The following is a 15,519-nucleotide window of genomic DNA, read 5'->3' on the forward strand; positions in this document are numbered from 1 at the left end:
GGTTTAATAACTCTGGTCTTAGCCTAATGCTTATTTTTTTATACCTCTATCTATTGGAAGGCTGTTTGTTTTAAAATGTACTGAGTAATTTGCTTTGAAAATAAAGCTACTATATAAAACCTGAAGTGATTTTGTTATTTTGATAACCTAAAAGTTTCTAATGAGAACAGTAGTAGCTTTCCTTTTTCTCTAATTTTTTTTAACTTTAGTGAAGTACACATAACATAAAATTTACCGTTTAAACCATTTTCAAGTGTACAGTTCAGTGGTTTAAAATACATTCATAGTGTTGTGCTTCTACCATCACCACCATTCACTCCAGAACTCTTTTCATCTTATAAAACTGAAACTCTGTACCCATTAACAAATAAATTCCTGTTAGCCCCTTCCCCACAGCCCTTGGCAGTCAATTCTACTTTTTTTTTGTCTCTGTAAGTTTGACTACTCTATATGTGGAATCATAACAGTATTTGTCTTTTTTGACTGGCTTGTTTTGCTTAGCCAGGTGAAACAGTCCTCAGGGTTCATCCATGTTGTCACATATTTCAGAGTTTTCTTCCTTTTCAAGGCTGAATAACATTCCATTGTACATATATACCACATTTTACTTATTCATTCATTCATCTGTTGATGGACACTTAGGTTGTTTCCACATTTTAGCTATCGAGAATAATGCTGCTATGAACATAAGCATGTAAATATTTCAAGACCCTACTTTCAGTCTTTTCAGTATATACCCAGAGTTAGAATTGCTAGATATATAGTTATTCTTTTGTTTTTTGTTTTTTTTTGGAGTACCAGCATACTGTTTTCCACAATGGCTTTACAATTTTATATTCCTACTCATACTACAAGGGTTCCACTTTTTCCACATCCTTGCCAATGCTTTTTTTCTGCTATATTTGTTATAGCAGCCATCCTGATGGGTGAGAGGACGATTCTCATTGTAGGCTTTTTTTTTTTTTGCATTTCCTTTTTGATTAGTATTGTTGAGCATCTTTTCATGTGCATATTAGCCATTTGTATATCTGTTTTGGAGAAATGTCTGTTCAGTCCTTTGCCCATTTTTGAATCAGGTTTGTTTTTTGTTGTTGTTGAGTTTTAGGAGTTCTCTTTACATTCTGGACATCAATCCCTTATCAGAAAAATGATTTGTAAATATTTTCTGTCATTCTGTGGGTTGCCTTTTAATGTGTTGATAGTGTCTTGGTGCACAAAATGTATACATTTTCATGAAGTCCAGTTTGTCTATTTTTTCTTTTGCTGCCTGTACCTTTAGTGTCATACCCAAGCAATCATTGGCAAATCCAATATCATGAAGCCTTAGCCCTATATTTTCTTCAAAAAGTTTTATAGTTTTAGGTCTTGATCCATTTTGAGTTAATTTTTATATATGGTGTTAGGTAAGTGTCCAACTTCATTCTCTTGCTTATGGATATCTGGTTTTCCTAGTATCTTTTGTTGAAAAGACTGTCCTTTCCCTGTTGAATGGTCTTATTAGTACCCTTGTCAAAAATCATTTGACTCTATATGTGAAGGTTTATTTTTGGGCTCTCTATTATATTCCACTGGTCTATAAAGTGCCTGTGTCACACTATTTTGATTTTAGTAGCTTTGTAGTAAGTTTTGAAATCGGGAGGTTTGAGTCATCAGCTTTGTACTTTTTCAAGATTGTTTTGGCTAATCAAGGTCCCTTGAGATTCCATATAAATTTTATTATTAGTATTATTATTTTAATTGAAGTATTGTCAGTTATACTGTGTCAATCTCTGGTGTACAGCATGTCCCAGTCATACATATACATACATATATTTGTTCTCATAATCTTTTTCATTAATGGTTATTACAAGATACCAAATATATTTCCCTGTGCTATACAGAAGAAATATGTTTTTTATCTATTTTTATATATAGTAGTTAATATTTGCAGATCTCGATCTCCCAAATTTATCCCTTCCTACTCCCTTTTCCCCTGGTAACCATAAGATTGTTTACTATGTCTGTAAGTCTTTTTCTGTTTTGTAGATGAGTTCATTAGTATCTTCTTTTTTCTTTTTTTAGATTCTACGTATGAATGATATCATATGGTATTTTTCTTTCTCTGGCTTACTTCACTTAGAATGATGATCTCCATGTCAGTCCATACTGCTGCAAATGGCATTGTTTATTCTTTTTTATGACTCAGTAGTATTCCATTGTAGAAATATACCATAACTTTTTTTTTTTTATTGAAGTATATAGTTGGTTTACAACGTTGTATCAATATTTGGTGTACAGAGTAATGTTTCAGTCATACATGTATATACATATATTCATTTTCATATTCTTCTTCATCTTAGATCACTACAAGATATTGAATATAGTTCCCTATCTTATACAATAGAAACTCATTGTTTACATATTTTATATATAGTAGTTAGTATCTGCAAATCTCAAACTCCCAATTTATCTCTTCCCAGCCACTTCCCCCCTGGTAACCATAAGTTTGTTTTCTATGTCTCTGAGTCTGTTTCTGTTTTGTAAATAAGTTCATTTGCCTTTTTTTAGATTCCCCATATGAGTGATATCATATGGTATTTTTCTCTCTTTCTAGCTTACTTCACTTAGAATGACTGTCTCCAGGTCCATCCATGTTGCTGCAAATGGCATTATTATATTCTTTTTATGGCTGAATAGTATTCCATTGTATACCACAACTTCTTTATCTACTCATCTATCAGTGGACATTTAGGTTGTTTCCATGTCTTGGCTATTATATATAGTGCTGCTGTGAACATTGGAGTGCGTGTATCTTTTTGAATGAGTTCTCTCCAGATATATGCCTAGGAGTGGGATTGCTAGATCATGTGGTAACTTTATTTTTAGTCTTTTGAGGAATCTGCATACTGTTTTCCATAATGGCTGCACCAAATTACATTGTAGGAGGGTTCCCTTTTATACACAGCCTCTACAGCATTTATCATTTGTGGACTTTTGAATGATGGCCATTCTGACTAGTGTGAGGTGATACTTCCCTGTAGTTTTGATTTGCATTTCTCTGATAATTAGCGATATTGAACATCTTTTCATGTGCCTGTTGGCCATTTGTGTGTCTCCATTGGAGAATTGCTTATTTAGTTCTTTTGCCCATTTTTGGATTGGGTTTTTTTTTTTTAAATTATTAAGTTGTATAAGCTGTTCTTATATTCTGGAAATTAAACCTTGGTCAGTCGCATCATTTGCAAATATTTTCTCCTATTTCATAGGTTATTGTTTTGTTTTGCTTATGGTTTCCTTTGCTGTGCAAAAGCTTGTAAGTTTACTTAGATCCCACTTGTTAATTTTTGCTTTTATTTCTGTTGCCTTGGTAGACTGCCCTAGGAGAATATTACTAAGATTTATGTCAGAGAATGTTTTGCCTATGTTTTCTTCTAGAAGGTTTATCATGTCTTGTCTTATGTTTAAGTCTTTAAGCCATTTTGAGTTAATTTTTGTGTATGGTGTGATGGAGTGTTCTAATTTCATTGATTTACATGCTGCTGTGCAGTTTTCCCAACACCACTTGCTGAAGAGACTGTCTTTCCGCCATTGTATAGTTTTGCCTCCTTTGTTGAAGATTAATTAACTGTAGGTCTGTGGATATTTTTCTGGGCTCACTATTCTGTTCTGTTGATCCATATGTCTGTTTTTGTGCCAATACCATGCTGTTTTGAGTACTGTAGCTCTGTAGTATTGTCTGAAGTCTGGGAGGGTTATTCCTCCAGCTTCATTCTTTTTCTTCAGTATTGCTTTGGAAATTCTGGGTCTTTTGTGATTCCATGTAAATTTTAGGATTATTTGTTGTAGTTCTGTGGAAAATATTCTGGGTAATTTGATAGGGATCGCATTAAATCTGTAGATTGCTTTGGGCAGTATGGCCATTTTAACAATCCTGATTCTTCCAATACAAGAGCATGGGATATGTTTCCATTTCTGTAAATCATCTTTAATTTACTTAGTCATGTTTTGTAGTTCTCCATATAAATTTTACAGTGGGTTTTTCCATTTCTGAAAAAAATATCATTAGAATGAGAATTACTAATTTTTGACCAGGTGAGTAAATATGTGGTAATCTGTTCATTTGCTGCTTCATACAGTTAGACATGTAGAGTAATTGTGTGACCATGATTATCCCAAACAATTTCTGAATTGGCAGTTAAAATGTTTTTACACTTAAATACAATATTTTGATCATTATGTGTAAGACTCTTAAGAGATATTACTGAGGTAGCATATGTGGCAACACTTTAAAAATAAGCTTTCAGATATGGCACAGTATCCTTTTTTCCTGGATAATAGAAATTGTTATAATAATGCTATTTTAGAGTCCTTTTACTAAATTTCACCTAATAAGTATAGAATGATCTCAAAATCTCATTAACATACATGTAAGGAATATAACAAAACTCTGCAAGCATTCACCCCTCCTAGAGTCACTTGAGCAAATATTCAAGTTATGTTCAAGGAACATTTATAGTTTGGGTAATGAATGGGCTGCATTCACAAAGGAAGCAAAGAAATTTATCCCTTCTTTGCCTTTAGTGAGTACACAGGGCTCATCTTATATAGCACAATTTCACTTATTCAACTTAAAGGTATGGCTTAATTTTAATTAAGTTCATGTAATGAATTAATGAGTATATTTTTAAAATCCTACAGTTCTGACTTCTCAGTAAGCCATAAAAAAGAAAGTATATCATTATATGATGTTATTATTTAACATATCAGGATTAGTTGCTGGGACCATAAATTAAGACTCTCTGAAAGGTTAGAATTTCTCACTGCCTTGCTTTTTAAAGTTGCTGCCTTTATGTTAGAGTTCACTCATATACAAAAAGTGACTAATATTTAAAATCCTCCCCCAAAAAGGCCGACATAGAAATCCCGTAAATGCTTGATGGTGTGATTTTAATGTTTGGCCATTTTAATACTCCGTTAATTGCTTATGTGTATGCTTTGCTCAATATTGTCAGGTTATTAGTCTTTTGCTATTGATTTTTTTTAACAATTTTTATTTTTTATACAATTGTTAAAGTTTATACTCCATTTACAGTTACTAAAAAATATTGGCATTATTACACATCTTGTATGATACATCCTTGTAGCTTATCTTACACCCAGTAGTTTGTACCTTGTACTCTCCCACCCCATATTTCTCCACCAGTCCCTACTGGTAAGTACTGGTTTGTTCTCTGTACCTGTGAGTCTACTTCTTTTTTGTTAATAAGTTCACTAGTTTGTTGTATTTTTTAGATGCCACATATAAGTGATATCATAGTGTATTTGTCTTTCTCTGACTTATTTCACTTACCATAATGCCATCCAAATCCCTCCATGTTGCTGCAGATGGCAAAATTTTGTTGTTTTATGGCTGAGTAGTATTCCATTATGTGTGTGTGTGTGTGTGTGTGTGTGTGTGTACCACATCTTTATCTGTTCATCTGTTGATGGCCACTTAGGTTGCTTCCATATCTTGGCAGTTTTAAATAATGCTCCTATGAACATTGGGGTGCATCTGTCTTTTTGAATGAGTGTTTTTGGGGTTTTTGGATATATGCCCAGAAGTGGAATTGCTGGGTCATATGATAGTTTTATTTTTATTTTTTTGTGACGCCTCCATACTGTTTTCCACAGGGGCTGCACCAGTTTACATTCCCACCAACAGTGTACAGAATTCCCTTTTTTCCACATCCTTGCCAACGTTTGTTATTTGTGTGTTTTTTGTTTTGTTTTGTTTTTTTGATGATAGCCATTCTGACAGGTGTGAGGTGATATCTCATTGTGGTTTTGATTTGTATTTTCCTGATAATTATCAGTGTTGAGCGTCTTTTCATGTTGCCTGTTGGCCATCTGCATTTCCTCTTTGGAAAAATGTCTTCAATTCTGCCTATTTTTTAATAGGGTTATTTGTTTTTTTGATATTGAGTTGTATGACCTGTTTATATATGTTGGATATTAATCCTTTATCAGTCATATCATTTGCAAATATTTTCTTCAGAGGGTTGTCTTTTTGTTTTGTTGCTGGTTTCCTTTGCTGTGCGAAAGGTTTTAAGTTTAGTTAGGAATTGGACACAGAGTGAGAAGCTAGAAGTTTTTAAGAGTTAGAAAACATAAAGAAAAACTAAATAGAGATAAAGAATACAGTAACTGAAATGAAAAAGTACTAAAAGGAATAAACAGTAGACTAAATTGTACACAGGAACAGATCAGTGAGCTGGAAGACAGAGTAGTGGACATCAGTGCTGCTAAACAGAAGAAAGAAAAAAGAATGAAAAGAAATGAGGACAGTTTAAGAGACCTCTGGAACACCATCACATGCACTAATATTTGCATTGTAGGAGTCCCAGAAGGAGAAGAGAGAAAGGGCCTGAGAAAATATTTGAAGACATGGAAGCTGAAAACTTCCCTAACCTGGGAAAGGAAATAGTCACCCAAGTCTGAGAAGCACAGAGAGTCCCATACAGGATTAAGCAAAGAGGAACACACCAAGACACACTGTAATTAACATGACAAAAATTAAAGATTAAGAGAAAATTTTGAAAGCAGCAGGGGAAAAGCAACAAATAACATTCAAGGGAACTTTTTATATATATATAAAAATAGACCATTCCATCCAAAAGAAACAGAATACACATTTTAGTGCACGTGGACCATTCTTCAGGATAGATCACGTGCTAGGCCACAAAACAAGCCTCAGTAAATTTAACAAAATTGAAATCACATCAGGTATCCTTTCCAACCACAATGCTATGAGATTAGAAATCAAATACAAGAAAAAAAATTGCAAAAAAAAAAAAAACCTACACAAACACGTGGAGGCTGAACAGTATGCTACAGAACAACCAGTTTATCACTGAACAAATCAAAGAGGAAATTAAAAAATACCTAGAGATAAATTAAAATGAAAACAGGAAATCCAAAACCTATGGGATGCAGCAAAAGCAGTTGTGAGAAGGAAGTTTCTTACTGATTTTTAGATGCTATTTATACTTTGAAAATAATGACTCTTCATATGTTTCAAAAGTTTCCCCAGTTTGTCTTCTGTCTTCGTACTCTGCTTATGGTCCTTTTCTGTGTAAAAGTCTTTTCTCCTCTTAGGTAAATTTGGCAGTTCTCCAGTATTCCTCTTTTCCTCATACTTAGGCTTTTTTTGCTAGACAATTCTAAAGCTGTTTAACTGCATTTTCTTGTAGTTTTTTTCCCTTTTTTTCCTTCCAACATTTAAATACTTGCTCCATCAGGAACAATTTTGTTCTAAGTTGTGAAGCAGAGCTTTCATCTATTCTTTTTCAGATGGCTAGACAGTTTCCCAGAGCTGTTTACTACAGACTCTGTCTTTTATTCACAGGTTTGAAATGCCCCACTTGTCATGAACTAAATTTCCATGTAAGCATGGGTTTTGTTTTCTGTTCCAGTGATTTTTTTCCCCCTCCTGTTTGTAGTTCAGTATTATCCTATTTTTGACTGCTCTGACCTTTCATTGCATTTTATAATCTTCAGTGCTTTTATTTTTTAGTCATTTCCTTTCTGTTTTCATAATTTTTTCCCCAGGAGAAATTTAAAACCATTTTTCTCAAAGTGAAAAGAGAAAGACTTGTGAAAATAATTTAGAGGACTTGGCATTTGACAATAGTAAGGGTTTTTCTTATTCAGATATTCAGGAAATATTATAGCTTTTGCCACATAGATCTTCATATTTATGGTAACTCTTGCTATTGTGAATAGCGTTTTTTCTCCCCTTATACTCTAGTTGGTTACTGTTGATATTTATGTGAATTACTGATTTAATGGTTTTATTTTCTGATAGTCTTACAGAATTCATATTTTTTCTAATAGAATTAGTATTTTTAGTATTGTTTGATGCCCTTTTTGCTTTGCATATAACTTTGTCAAACATTGATATTGCCAACCCTCTTTTCTTCTTGTTTGTATTTGTGTAGCACATAACAAATGGATAATGCCCTTATATTTGTGCCTATCATTCTACTTTAATCATTTCTGGGTCATTGTTTTTAGGTATTTCTCTTGTAACTAATTGTATTTAAGTTTTATTTTATAACCCAGTCTGAATCTTTTTCCTTTTAATAGATGAGTCAATCACTATTTTATTGTTTAGTAAGATGATTGATCTTCTCTGTTGTGGCGGTTTTTTGTTTTTAATTTTTTTTGAAGCTTTTAAACAAAATATGGCCAGAGGTTTCTTTTATTTTTATTGCTGATAATCTAAAAGGCACACAGTCTGTAGTTTTATCAGAGGATGACTTTTAAGACTTGGAATAATATACTTAAATTTGGGTTTTTAATTTGTCAACTTAAGAAATGAAATAGTCATTGACTTCCTTGTTAAGATGTTGAACTTTATATTCCTTCCACCTGTTCATCTTCCAGTTTTCAGATGTTAGTTTATTTGAAGGTTTTAATCTCAGAGGTTTTTTTTTTTTATTATACTGGGATATGAGTATGCATTAGTTTGCATATCTTTTCTTTTGAAAAATTATAAAATATTTTTTAGACTTAGTTTTATATTTAAACAGATTCAGTAGTCACTACTTGTCCTTTCATTCCATATCCTTGTCACTCTGACTGACGTATTTTCTGTCAGTTGTTAAGTTGGATCATACCATCATACAAATTTTCCTATTAGTATCAGGAATAATATAATTTTAATCTACAAATTAATTGTTCTTCTCAAACCTGCTTTTCCCTCAATCTTCTCCATTTTGCTAAGCAGTTAGCCAAGCCAGAAATGTAGGCATTGTCCTTGATTTCTCTTTCATTTGCACTCCAGAGTCATTCTGTCAGCAAGTTCCTTCAACTACACCTCCAGAACAAGTCCTGAATCCATCTACTTCTCTTTACTATCATCTCCACCCTCTGGTCTCCCTGTTTCCTCTCCCACACCTCCCATCTGCCACCATCTAGTTTGCACAAAGCCACCAGAATGATCTTTCTAGTTTGCACAAAGCCACCAGAATGATCTTTTTAAAAACACTAGTTAGATCATAGTGCTCTCCTGCTTAATACCTTTCTGGAGCTTCCAAATTCCACTTAGAACAATATTCAGACTTTCAACCTTGCTTATAAAACCCCATGTCATCTGTCCTGTCTACTTCTCTGAGTTCATCCTATACCTTTTTCTTTTTCCCACTCTGCATTTTTCCTTTTTGAACAGTCCAAAATTAAACTGGCCCTTCCGTTCTGCCTAAAGTACTGTTTTTCTTGATCTTTGCCCAGAGGGCTCCTGGTCATTCAGATTTCAGCTTAAATGTTATAATCCTGAGAGACCCATTTCTGACTATCTAATTTAAAGTAGTCATCCAGGCCTTTGTTATTTTAGTTCTCTGCCTAGGACATGTGGCTGCCTGACACTTTTCTTATTTATTTATATGTATTTGTTTAATGTCTGTCTCTCCTAGAATGTAAGAACCATGAGAATAGTGATCTGTCCTTACTGTTACATTTCAGCACCTGTAACAGTATAGGCACATAGTGGGCACTCAGTAAATATCTTTCTACAAACAGGTGTTATAAATGTCTTTCAGTTGCCTTTGAATAAGAATGACCAGTTGACTAGGTATAGAATTATTACATCATACATTGTTCACCTGTCCTCAAAAATCTATAGGCATTTTTTCCTTTGAACATTGTTATTAAAAACTGTAAGGCTTGCGTGGTATTTTCCCTGTTGTAGGTGACTTGCAGCTTCAGCCTGATTGTGGCACTATTAATGCGTATCTTCTCTAATCTGTGATACTCAGAAAATAAGGCCTTAATATTTATTATGTCTACAGATTTCAGTTTATGATTAATAATAATTCTGATTTTAGTAAATTTAGTCAATAACAACTATAAAATTAGTCATCTTAGGAATAAGTTTTCTTATACTTTAGATATACCTTTCTTTTAGTAGTTGCTTTAGTAGTTTCATTTATTTTCATAATCTGTGCTTTAGAATTTGAGAAATTAATCTCCTGTTTGTGACAGTGATTTTATTCATTTGGTTTGTTTCATTACATTTTATTTTTGGATTTGTTTTCGTTTTTTCCACTTAAAAAATGTTTTCTGTGTTGACCATAGGTTTTTATATCTTTTTTTTTTTTTTTTTAGCATTTCCAGTAAAGCCAAAGTAGATGGCATTTTTCACATTTTTGAAATAGACTTAAGGGAATATTTAGGTTAAAAATGTGGTTATTTTAACAAATTTTCCCAACATTCAGTTCAGATGCTTTAAGTAATTCTGGAGACAACTGTATATCAAAAATGAATTCTTGATTGTACTCAGCAGCTTTTTAAAAAATTGCTCTAAAGCCGGTATAATGCAAAAGTGATTCCCTGTATTAATTTAACAGATGAGCTGGTTTAGAATTTTATTTAGACGTGAAAAGATAATTATTTGCCAACATGACTTAGAAAAAGCCTTGCGTCTGATAAAATATAAACAATTTTTTTAAAGTAAATGATGTCTCAGCTGTAAACTTAATTATACTTTTCACCCCAGTTAAAAATAGATTATTGAAATTTATAGTAACTTTAAAATCCTGAATTTTATTAAAAATTTACTGACTTGTTCCTGGTAATTTACTTTTATAATACTATTTTTAAAATTTCACTGAAACATTGCTTTTGAGGTTCTTCCTAATACTTAAAAAATCCTAATGTGAACCTTAGGGTTAAGAATAAAATAGATTACCACAGAGAAATGGGTTTTTTTAATTAGCCACAAAAGTAATTGATAGAGAAAATGAGTGAGCATTCCTCCCTGTATTTCTGTTGCCTTTGTATGTATACACAAAGCAGATGGTTATTTTAAAAAATGACAGCCATTTCTCTATCTCATTTTTATAGTATATACTTATTAAGTATAGGCACCATTTTATAAATGGTGACATTTAAATAAAGTTTACTTACCAAGTGAGTAGTATTGAAAATAAACAATACAATTGATACCATTTTTGAGTTTTATTTGCATTTTCCATCTCTTTGGTCAGGCAACTGCCCTAGAAAAGCAGGCAGATACTATAATGATGCTTGTGTCCATGTTTCCTGTTTGTGTCTAAATTTCCGCCTACCCTCTAACCCATTTTTCAGATGCTTGTTTTACTCAACAAGTCTGTAGCTGGTATTAGCAAACAGCCAGAACATGGCCAAGCTTCTAGGAAAGCTGATCATCAGAATCTTACTTTACCTTCCCCTCTCTTCTCTCCTCCCATTACCCCTTGTTTATGGTAAAACTACATGATAGTACTTTAAAGGTTTGCGAATTACAGTTTGTTTAAAACTGTGAGCCGTGCATACCGGGATGGAGTTTAATAAAAATCATTGGCCAGAGTGATTAATGCAATATACTTCTTTTGTTTGCTTGTTTATTTTTAAAAATGCTAAATTGGAAATATTCATGAAATAGTCTAGTATATTTACATAAAATAACAAGTTAAGTATATTTTGCTTGATTGGACAGTTTTCAGAATAAGTGAGAATCTTTAAATATCTTTGAATAGATGTTTAAAACTTTTTTCAGTTCTTAATGGTATCTCATCTTGTTTCCTGGAAGTATAAATGGAGAAAGTAGAGTAAATTTTTTAAAATCAGAAAGTGTATGAAGATTTAAACAGCCATTAGTTTGCCTTGTTAATGTTCTTGAAAAAAATCCCTAAGTAGGAGCTTTGGCCAAATAGGACAACTGTCAGCTATTCTGGTTAAGTGGTATGTTTGTGCTTTTCAGTATTTACTTGTATTTTAAAATCTAACAATCTAATTTTGACTTTTTAAAGTAATATGTATATTTAAACATTGGTACCCTATCTTCACTGTTTAAAAAGTTCAAGTCTGAATTGGTGGAAAATGTTAATTTGAGGTCACATATTCCTACAAAAAATGTTCTTTTATTGGTTTTAAATAATTGATGCAGAAAACATAAAGGCTAAATAGACATTTTCTGCCGTTTAATAGGTAAAAATCACTTGTAATGCTAGGATGCTCTGTTTCATTTAGATTCCAATGTCCTTTTGGTAAAATTGAAATGAAGATACTTCTTTTTACTCTGTAGTAAAAAAAAAAATGAATTTCAATATCATATTCTAAATTAGTGAATTTAAAACTGGTGGGGATTTTCTGTCTTGATGTTTTCAGACTCTAAGATAGGTATCTCAAAGAAAATGTTTTTTTAGAAATGACTTATTTATATTCTACATCCATTTTGCTCAGTGGAAAAATTCATATTTTTTTATTTGCAACCAAAACAGTCAAACTGATAACATAGCCACTTGTCACTACATTTTTTCATGGACATTTAAATATTAACTGACAGAATACTTAGCATTGGACAAATTGGTTTTCTGAAGATAATACTGCCAGTTTATTAGTTGTACAGTAAAATCAATTTTCCCTTCAATATCTACTTTTTAACATTGATTTCATTTCATAAACTTCAGAAATGTATTTAGAACTTAGTGCAGAAATCTTTTGCCATTGCTTGACATTGCAAGTATTAATTAAAAGATCTACTTTTTGCATTGTAATTTTGCTATAAATAATGTTTGGAAAGAGAATTTTTAAAACTTAAATATCTAACTATAATGAAATGGTTAAATAAATTAATCTATATTTACATAATTTGAAATTATTTTTTATTTTGATAAAGAACACACAATCCTTTACCATCTTAACCATTTTTAAGCACATAGTTCTGTAGTGTTAAGCATATTTACATTATTGTGAAACAGACCTACAGAACTTTTTCATCTTGCAGAGCTGAAACTTAACATCTATTAAATAGCTTTTCCTCTTGGCACCTTACCCCCAGCCTTTGGTAACCACCATGTACTTCCTATATTTATAAATTGGACTGTTTGGGGTACCTCATAGAAGTGGAATCACACAGTATTTGCCCTTTTGTGAGTGGCTTGTTTCACTTAGCGTAATGTCCTCAAGGTTCATCCATCCATGTTGTAGCATCTTACGGGAGTTCCTTCCTTTTTCAGGGCTGCATAATATTCCATTGTACCACATTTAGTTTATCCATTTATCTGTTGATGAACATTTGGATTGCTTCTGCCCTGGCTATTGTGAATAGTGCTGCTCTGAATATATGAATATATATGTGTGAATAGTGCCCACGTACATGGGCATACAAAAATCTCTTTGAGATCTTCTCTTAGTTATTTCAAATATACTACCTAGAAATGGGATTACTGGATCATATGGTTGTTCTGTTTTTAATTTTTTGAGGAACTACTGTACTGTTTTCTGTAGTGGTTGCACCATTTTATAATACCACCAACAGTGCATCAGGGTTCCAACTTCAACACATCCCTGCTACTACCAACTTCAACACATCCTCTGTTTTTTGGTTTTTGGGGTTTGTTTGTTTTGTTTTGTTTTTTTTGATGGTAGCTTTCCTAGTGCGTATATCTCATGTAATTTTGATTTGCATTTCTCTGTTGATTGGTAGTGTTGAGCATCTAGTTATATGCTTGTTGATCATTTGTATTTCCTTTTTGGAGAAATGTCTTTTTAAGTCCTTTGCTTATTTGTAAATCAGTTTTTTTTTGTTGTTGAGTTGTAAGAATTCTTTATATATTCTGGATATTAACTCATTATCAGGTGCTTTGCAGATATTTTCTCCAATTCCATAGATTGCTTTTACATTCTGTTGATATGTCCTTTGATGAACAAAAATGTTTGTTTAATGTAGTCCCATTGGTCTATTTTTGCTTTTGTTGCCTGTACTTTTGGTGTCATACCCAAGAAATAATTGCCAAATCCAGTGTAATGGAACTTTTCCTTTATGTTTTCTTCTTAGGACTTTCATAACTTTGAGCCTTGAATTTAGGCCTTTAATCCATTTTGAGTTAAATTTTATATATAGTGGAAGATGAAGGTCTAACTTCATTCTCTCTATGAGGATATTCAGTTTTCCTAACAGTTTTTGTTTTAATGACTGTCTTTTCCTCATTGAATGGTCTTGACACCCTTGTTGAAAATCATTTGGCCATATATTTGTGGGTTTATTCCTGGGCTCTCTATTCTGTTCCATTGGTCTTTATGTCAGTAGCACACTGTTTTGATTACTGAAGCTTTGTAATACATTTTGAAATCAGGAAGTGTAAGTCCCCCAACTCTGTTCCTCTTTTTCAAAATTGTTTTAGCTGTTTTGGGTCCCTTGAGATTCCATATGAATTTTAGGATGAGATTTTTCTATTTCCAAAAAAATGCCATTGGGATTTTGATAGAGATTGTGTTGAATCTGTGGATTACTTTAGGTAGTATTGACATGTTAACAGTAGTAAGCCTTCTAGTCAATAAACATGGGATCCTTTCTGTTTGTGTCTTTTTAAATTTCTTTCAGCAATGTTTTGTATTTTTCAGTGTATAATCTTTTACCTCATCATTTAGGTTCATTCCCAAGTATTTTTTAATGCAATTAAAAATGGAATTGTTTTCTTAATTTTCTTTTCTGATTATTCATTGTTAGTATACAGAAATGCAACTGTTTTTTGCATTGATTTTGTATCTTACAGTTGACCCTCTTACAACATGGGGGTTAGGGGGACCAACACTCTGTGCAGCCAAAAATCCGAGTGCAGCTTTCAGCTATCCAAAAACTTAACTACTAATGGCCTACTATCGACCAGAAGCCTTACTGCTAACATAAACAGTTGATTCACTTACATGTATGTTACATGTATTATATACTACATTCTTGCAATAAAATAAGCCATAAGAGAGAAAATGTTAAGAAAATCGTAAGAAAGAGAAAATACGTTTGTAGTATTTCACAGTATTTATTGATACTGTATGTTTATATCATCTGTTTACAAGATGAATCATCAGTACTGACATCAGTGTTGTCTCATATGGCACAAAACACTGCAGATGTTATACATATTATTTCTAACCCTAGACATCAAAAATGAAAAGATAATATGAGAAAGAGATTTGTCTTTATTTGCAGGTGTAACAGTTCATGCATTGATAATGAAGAAGCAGCAGTATGATTGCTTTATGGTAGCTTAAGTGAAATCAGTAAAATTGCTTCACACTGATAGTAGCCTAGCTATACACTAATGAGTGACTCATAAGTTTTTTATGACATGCAGTATTATAGTTACATAATACAGTCTTGAAAACATTGTTAAATTTTTTAAAAAACCACTTACTCGTGACAAGCTGAAATGCAGTTTCTCCAATGATAGAGAGGCATAGGGTACAGTAATATAGTTCTTTAAAAGCAAAGTTATTAAACAGTAAGAAAACTAACACATTGTTAATTTTGTACTAATTATCACTCACCTTATGCCTATGTAAGGATAGGCTGCCCACTTCAGTACAGTCTTACACATGAGGTTGTGCACATACATTTTTGTATGCTTATTGAAAAAAAAAATCCACGTATAAGCAACCTGCACAGTTCAAACCTGTGTTGTTCTGGGGTCAGCTTACAATTTTGCTGAATTTATTAGTTCTAACAGGTTTTTTTGTGGAATCTTTAGAGTTTCCTAC

General features: G+C 32.5%; 1 protein-coding gene across 1 annotated transcript in view; it reads left to right on the forward strand.

The window, feature by feature from the left end:
* MAP4K5 (mitogen-activated protein kinase kinase kinase kinase 5) overlaps positions 1-15,519 on the forward strand; it is a 112,756-nt gene that overhangs the window by 22,247 nt on the left and 74,990 nt on the right. The gene's annotated exons all lie outside the window — the stretch shown is intronic.

Source organism: Camelus bactrianus, chromosome 6, assembly GCF_048773025.1.
Source record: "Camelus bactrianus isolate YW-2024 breed Bactrian camel chromosome 6, ASM4877302v1, whole genome shotgun sequence".
Lineage (NCBI taxonomy): Eukaryota > Metazoa > Chordata > Mammalia > Artiodactyla > Camelidae > Camelus > Camelus bactrianus.